Raw genomic sequence first — 6944 nt, forward strand, 5'->3', positions numbered from 1 at the left:
AAATACAGTACTTGAATATTTTACGTAGCCTACAAAACACCTTTCTATACACTGCACCCTAACAGAGGGCACCCTCTAGGGGGCAAGTTTACTTTCTCAATTTTACCGGTGCGAAATTGTGCGACATATTAATCACTTCTATCCTTACCTTTTCCTTCTATCCTTACCTTCTATCCTTACCTTCTATCCTTACCTTCTATCCTTACCTGAAAGCTTAGTGCTTTCGTGCACTGGCCAGCGAACTGAAAAGTACTATGTAATGAACTGCCCCTATTGGTTCGGAGGGTCGTGACATCATTAACATCATGTGACCACCAGCGGACCAATCATACAGCACACCAAAATCAAAATCTGAGAACAGTCTCTGTTCATTTGTTTTGTTTGTTTCATAGGGTTTACTGTACCAAAACGACTCAGGCTACGAGGGACGCTGCAGAGGAAGGCTCTGGAATTTCGACCACCTGTGTTCTTTAACGTGTGTTGACGTCACACAGTACATGGGCCTCCAGAATTTCGCCCCCATCAAAATGCAACCGCCGTGGCTGGGACCGAACTCCAGTGTCTTTCAGGTCAGCAACCGAGCACCATAACTATTGAGACACCGCAGCGGCTTCAACAGTCTTTGTGGCCAGTGGTGTCTCCTATACCAACACTAATTAGAAGCTCAACAGCTATAACTGTTGAAAAAAGGACATTGGAAAGGCTATCTCACCAGGAATGATGTCAGGATATTCATAGTGCGCTGAGTAGGAGAGAAGAAACTCAAAAACCTCTGGAAACCTCATTCCTAGCCTGGCCAATGGTGCCGCGAGACACAGCGGCAGGGTGAGAGAGAGTTTGTACTGTGGAAGATATGTGGGTGCATGCGCACCTGCTTTGCCACAAAGTGACGAACAGATGCGGCGTGCCCTGTATATGAAGGACGTTTACCAAAATTGGTCAGCCTGCACTGAAGTTCTAGCTTCAAAGAAGAGTGCACAAAATGAAAACGCCTAAAGAGCTGCACTCACATTTCACATTTCAAAATACCATAATTGTCGGTGAATTGCTTGGAGTAAACGGCCCTAAGTGCAATAGAAACAATGAAAATATATCTTCGGTACACTTTGCATTTCTAAAGGACACAGCGTAGAGCCACTAAACTATATTTTGTGGTGTTTGAGAAGTGACACGCATCCCACATCATTTCTCGTAGCACTACTTCTATCAGGCTTTCACTTAACAGCTTTGAATCATGACTCATGACAATGCCTCCTCTAGTATGCTCATGAAGAAGCAAGCGTCAGCAGCATGGAGACTGTTGGCAACTTTTTTTGTGGACACCATGCTAGAGAAAAACCTCACTCACAAAATAGACACACTGAAAAGTCTTCTGCTATTGGCCAGACTCACAAGCTACTTCCACGCGATAGGTGAAATTTTCTGCAAATCCAGAACCCGAGAGACGAACTAAGTGACAGTGGTTTGGAAGCTGCCAGCCCAGTGCTCAAAGGCTTCACGCAACAGCACGTTGCTGCAAATCATCGCCTCTTGCTGTCAGTGCGTAACAAACTGCTTTAAATAGCTTGCCTTGATCTGGAGCGAGATGTTCTGGCGGATGACTGCGTCGTAGTGATCGTGCACTTTCTCCAGGGAGGTGGCCTTGTCCTCCAGGAACTTGTTCCGTGCCTGCAGTCTATGAAAAAAATAGAAGGAACTCATTTAAGAAAAAGAAAGGAAGCGTTGAGACCCCCCTCCCCCACCTCTACGTCCAGAAGCAAAACAGAGCATGAAAGCTAAACTCATACATTGCATTTTTCTTCAGACTACACCTCGCTTAACCAGGAGCCTCTGATGCCGATGCTAATGCTACTCTCGTTGCTACCATCAGATGCACCCCATCATAGCTATGTGATTTCTTACAAGTGCCGTAACAAAACAGAGGTTATAAATAGGCAGGTTTCCTTAACTGCTTGCTCCAGATCTAAAGGATTCAGGTATTGTACACTACCAATGAGCAATATTATGCGATTGCCTTTTAGCAGATTTTTTTTTAAACAGTCAATGAAAAATTAATTCATGAGCTGCGATTTCACCAGTGTTTCTTTAAAAAACTGGCATATATTCATGCCTTTGTAACGGCAGATATACACAAAACATCTGGTTGATATCATTGAACGCTCCGTTCTTCAACAGACGACTCGCTTTATACACAGTTTTGGTAGGGAACCAGCGTCCACATTAATGAGGTATGATTACAGCTGGAAATGCCTAAGAATTAAGGGTGTGCGAATAGTCGAAAGTTCGCATATGAATATGTATGGGGGTACATTCCAAAGAAACTCAGGGTATAAATACCGTAGTGAAGGGCTGCAGAAATTTCGACCACCTGAAGATCTTTAACGTGTTGCAGACATCACAGTACATGGGCCCCCACAATTTCACCTCCATCAAAATCCGACCGCCGCAGCCAGGATCGAACCTGCGTCTTTTGGGTCAGCAGCCTTGACTACTGAGCCACTGCGGCGGCCTATATATCACGCTGCATTGCATCCCTCGCACCTCCGAACTGCGTGTTACAGCAGGCACAGCCACAATTGGAAGTCCCCCTCTCACTTGACAGAAAAGCAGCCTGGCCGTTTCATAGCTGCGGTTTCTAAACTTTGCCTTTAGCCCGTGGCGACGGCGGCTGTTTGCCGTGCATTCCTTCCTATGACATTTCTTCTGGCCCCTTCAAATGTGAATAATGAGGTTTTATTAGCACTAATGATATGTTTAGTTGACAGTGATGTGCCAATTTAAGGATTTCGTTTTGTTACTCCTTTTGCATGACCACATTGTAGGTTTCATACTGTTCTAATCAAGTAGTGTCAAGTGTGTAATCCCTAATCAAGTAGTGTATATTTACGTGCTTTTGTTTTCTTTTTCCATGTTGTCCTGAATCCGTAGTGTTTGATTTACTTCAGTTGCAAAGACAATCCAATATTTTGAAAAAAAAAAAGAATTAGGGCAATGACGTTTGCCTGTATGTCTTTTGTGAAATATTGTTTCATACTGAACAGATATCAGATATCTGAAGCAGTTCTTGCTCCGTATCCAGAAATTTCAATATTCGCACACTCCCTACAAAGAATGAAGAGGAAAGTGAAAACTCATACATGAAAAGGAAGTGAAAATAATCCACTGCACAAAAAGAATGCCCAGAAAGAAAGCCAGAAGCCAAAAAATCCGTACTGTGCCAGGCTGTCCTGCAGAGCGGCGATGGAGTGGCTCTGCTCAGAGTTCTCTGCCTGGAGTCTCTGGATTCGCTCGTTCATGCTTTTGATCTGCTTGTCTACACGTGGAAACGAAAGCACAGAGTAAGGACTGAATTTATTCACCTTTATTTTCAATACCCTCTAGCAAGCACCATGGCTTATAAGGGAAGAGGGGAAAAAAAGGCAAAGAAAAGTGACAAAATTTTGCAGTTGAAAGCATACCATATTAATAAAAGAAAACCGTTTCATGATTGCACAGTATGCAAGGAATCATTTGTTTGCAACCAACGTTACTAGAATAAGCAGGAGAAATCACAACCGCCCATCCAGAAGCAGTTTTTGCCACCCTCGCTCTCCATTTCCACTACAAACTCTGTGGCGGAAGTTGTACTTCTCGGCGGCGTCTGATCGAGTGCCCCTGGAAGATATGGTTTTGCAATACGTGGCCCAGCGTTTCGTCCAGTGAGCGTAACCCAGGGGTCGACTCTCGTAGTAGCACCACAGCAACAGTACACAATGAAGACCTTCGCATCGTAACATTCAGCCAGTTACACGAGAGCGCCACTATCCTTGTTTCTTTCTAGCCTTGCCTCTCCCTGTTAAGGTCTGGCCTAATGGTGTCACTTGGTCTAATTCTTGAAATACGCCGCTCCTGGCACAAGAATGTGGGTAGCACAGCCGTCTTGGTCATGGTGCCAGTGCTTACAGTGATATAAACTTCCATTGAAACGGTCTTAAGGTAGTAGTCCCTGAGATTGCCGTAGTGCGTGCTAAGTAACATAAAACCACGCAGTCCTACGCTTCACCTGGCACTCAGAATAACGGTTGCCTGGGCATAAACATGCTTACCCTTCATCTGCACGCTGAGGTGGGCGTAGCAGAAGAGGACGACGAGCAAAGGCCACAGGCCTGTGGTGGGAGGCACACTGCGGTAGCGGTTGACCTCTCCGGTCGGGCATATGCTGGACAAAAACCGGGACAAGCAACTTGGAAACCTGCGCACACGGAACACAGGCTCAGACGAAGAGGCGCGCGCCAACGTTGCTCTTTGCAAGTTGACGTGGTCTGTCCTAGAGGACACTGCAACTGCGGGCACAGTTGGCACCGTAATATTCGCAACCAATGAAATGCGAACATGAGAACTAGAAATGAAAACGCAAAAACACAAGCAATTCCTCCAACAAAAAATGCAAACGAAATTCATTAACACATCTGAAGGGCATACTTCCCGCCTTCAAAATGATATCAACCTACGCTAGTATTGATCGTCTCCCGACTATGATCTCGTTTTCCTGTTCATGTCGTAATTGCATTGTTCACATTTCACTTGTCACTGATAATGCAAGCCCTCAGCACAAAGACGCGAGAACATCAGTTCTGTCATCCTTCCCCTGCCTTCACACTCAGCTACATCTCCAACCGAAATTTCGTTCAAAACACTAAGCGCACCAGTAAGACCAGCCTTCTTGCTCCAAAAAATAGCTGCGAAAATAAATTGGCAACCAGTGCAAGTAATGATTGAGGATATAGCACGCCCATGCTTTGGAACATTACAAATTAGAAAAATTCAATCGCATCAAAAACGGCAAACGGCAATCGAAAACGGCAAACTTTGTGCATTGTAATTGACATTTGAGGGGAATCTTGAATAAACTTCAAATTATAAACAAAATAACAGAGACGGTTTACTCCAACCACAAGCGGTAGCCCCGCACCCAGGAAAAGGATGAGCAGCAGTATACGCAGGTGAGAAGGATGAAGTTGCATACCCCGGTCCCAATATGCTATAGAGTGAGCAGTTGTTTCAGGGTGGAAAACATTGTGCCTAGCAAGCAACAATCTTATTTTGAAACATCTTGATCAAACACACAAGACAGACAGGATGTGATGTGAAAGTCGAAGAGAAGAAAACTGTAGCATTTTTTTTTTTTGACGGAAGGTGTGGCACCAATACTTCCACGATAGTGCCGCGCTATAAAAAATTTTTCTCAGGGATGAGAGAACCGAGAAACGCGCCTCAAAAATCGCATGACACCACACCAAACAAATCTTCCATGTCTAATTTGCCCCCCTTTGCAATAGACAGGACAGGATAACTGCAGATGAACGAACAGCAGCATGGCAGGCTCATTTTTTAAAACGGCATTAAGATAAGATCCTCCATATGAAAATCAAGAAAAAAAGATAGTTTTCTTTTGCTCGTCTGCATGTATATCGCGTATCGTGTTCTCTTACTCCAGTGATGCTAATGGGTGGGACCAATGAAAACAGCCTATCTGAGCACGTCGCGAAACATTCAGGTGAGGCCTTGCCAATACAACGCCCTGGGAGAAACGTGTAGAGGTAATCACGTGGTTTTTCTCAATAGGGAGGCCATCTGGTCCGAGCGCAGCTTAGCAACGGCGTCATAGTTGCTATTTACAAACAGGGTGGCAGCAGCAGTCTGCGCCGTAACATTAGAGCTGCGGCGTAGGCGTTCTTTCATTAACTACTTGAGCGTCTGTTCTTGGTCGTGCTCACAGGTTGACATTGACAACGTTCACTACTGGGTTATGTTGAGAAAAAATAATCCAATGCATTCATTAGGTGCAATAAATTGACCTTCATTGTCAGTATTGGCGATCGCAAGTAAAATGTGGTACTATGCAGTGACATTAAGCTAGTATTTCACCAAGCTTAGAAAATTCGTGCCTAGAGCTGCATGCAGCTCTGCAAGTTAAACATGAAACACACGTTGAATAGTGCACACCGCTGTGAAACATACTGCAGCAACTGAGTGCGCCTAAACTTCTACGAGGAGTCTGAACAGCTAGGATCACATATGTTATGCACTAAACTAGACCTGTCGATGTGAGACATGCTATGTTGCCATGCTACAAAGGGTGGATTTATAGATAATTCTTAAGGAGTGGGGCAGCGCGGCTGTCTTATTTGGAACATTTATTTCTTGCACTTTTTTTGTTGAGCAAAAAGGGTACAGCACGGTTTTCCTATGTTAACTTTCAGGCTAAGCGAGGAGGGTGACACCCCCTCCCGATACATCCTCTCCTGCCGATCTACTGTAGGCACTTCTGCCCTCTCAATTTCTGTAACCTCTCTGAGTGGCTCTTGGAGTTATGAATCAAAAGTAATTGGGTCGGACACCATTATGAACGCATTATGACACTAAAATTTGCATTCAGGGTCAAGAACTCAACTTTTTAGTATAATTTCCCATCCTCACTGCTGTATCAGAAAACATTCGAGGCAGGGCCAGCCACACAAAAACATGCTATGAAGATAAATATTATTCATGCCCAAAAACAAAATACTGCAGGATTTTTCTTGTCCTCACTGCTGCAGCAGACGCACTGTTGACACAACCAGCTACCCAAACATACGAAATGGAGGTGGATTACAACATTCAACAACAAGAGCAGCATCAACAGGCACGTTGAACACTAAGCTTGGATGTGATCATGTGAACATGCATGGCAGCATTGTTCACGACTCAGCCTAAAGCAGATGCGTGCACACTCATTCAGCATAAAACTCAGAGGGTTGTGCTATCCAGCAGTGTGTGTAATTCGACTTTCGACGGTATGTGGGCCACATTTATGAGAGCATACGACCCGACATTCGACACCGAAAAACTTGCTCAGGATCTCATATGAAGCTCTAAATTCATTCTAGCAAAGAAAGATTTTTTTTACAACCTGATGAGCACAT

This window comes from Amblyomma mixtum, chromosome 3 (genome assembly GCF_055824585.1).
Source record: "Amblyomma mixtum isolate Tamu chromosome 3, ASM5582458v1, whole genome shotgun sequence".
Lineage (NCBI taxonomy): Eukaryota > Metazoa > Arthropoda > Arachnida > Ixodida > Ixodidae > Amblyomma > Amblyomma mixtum.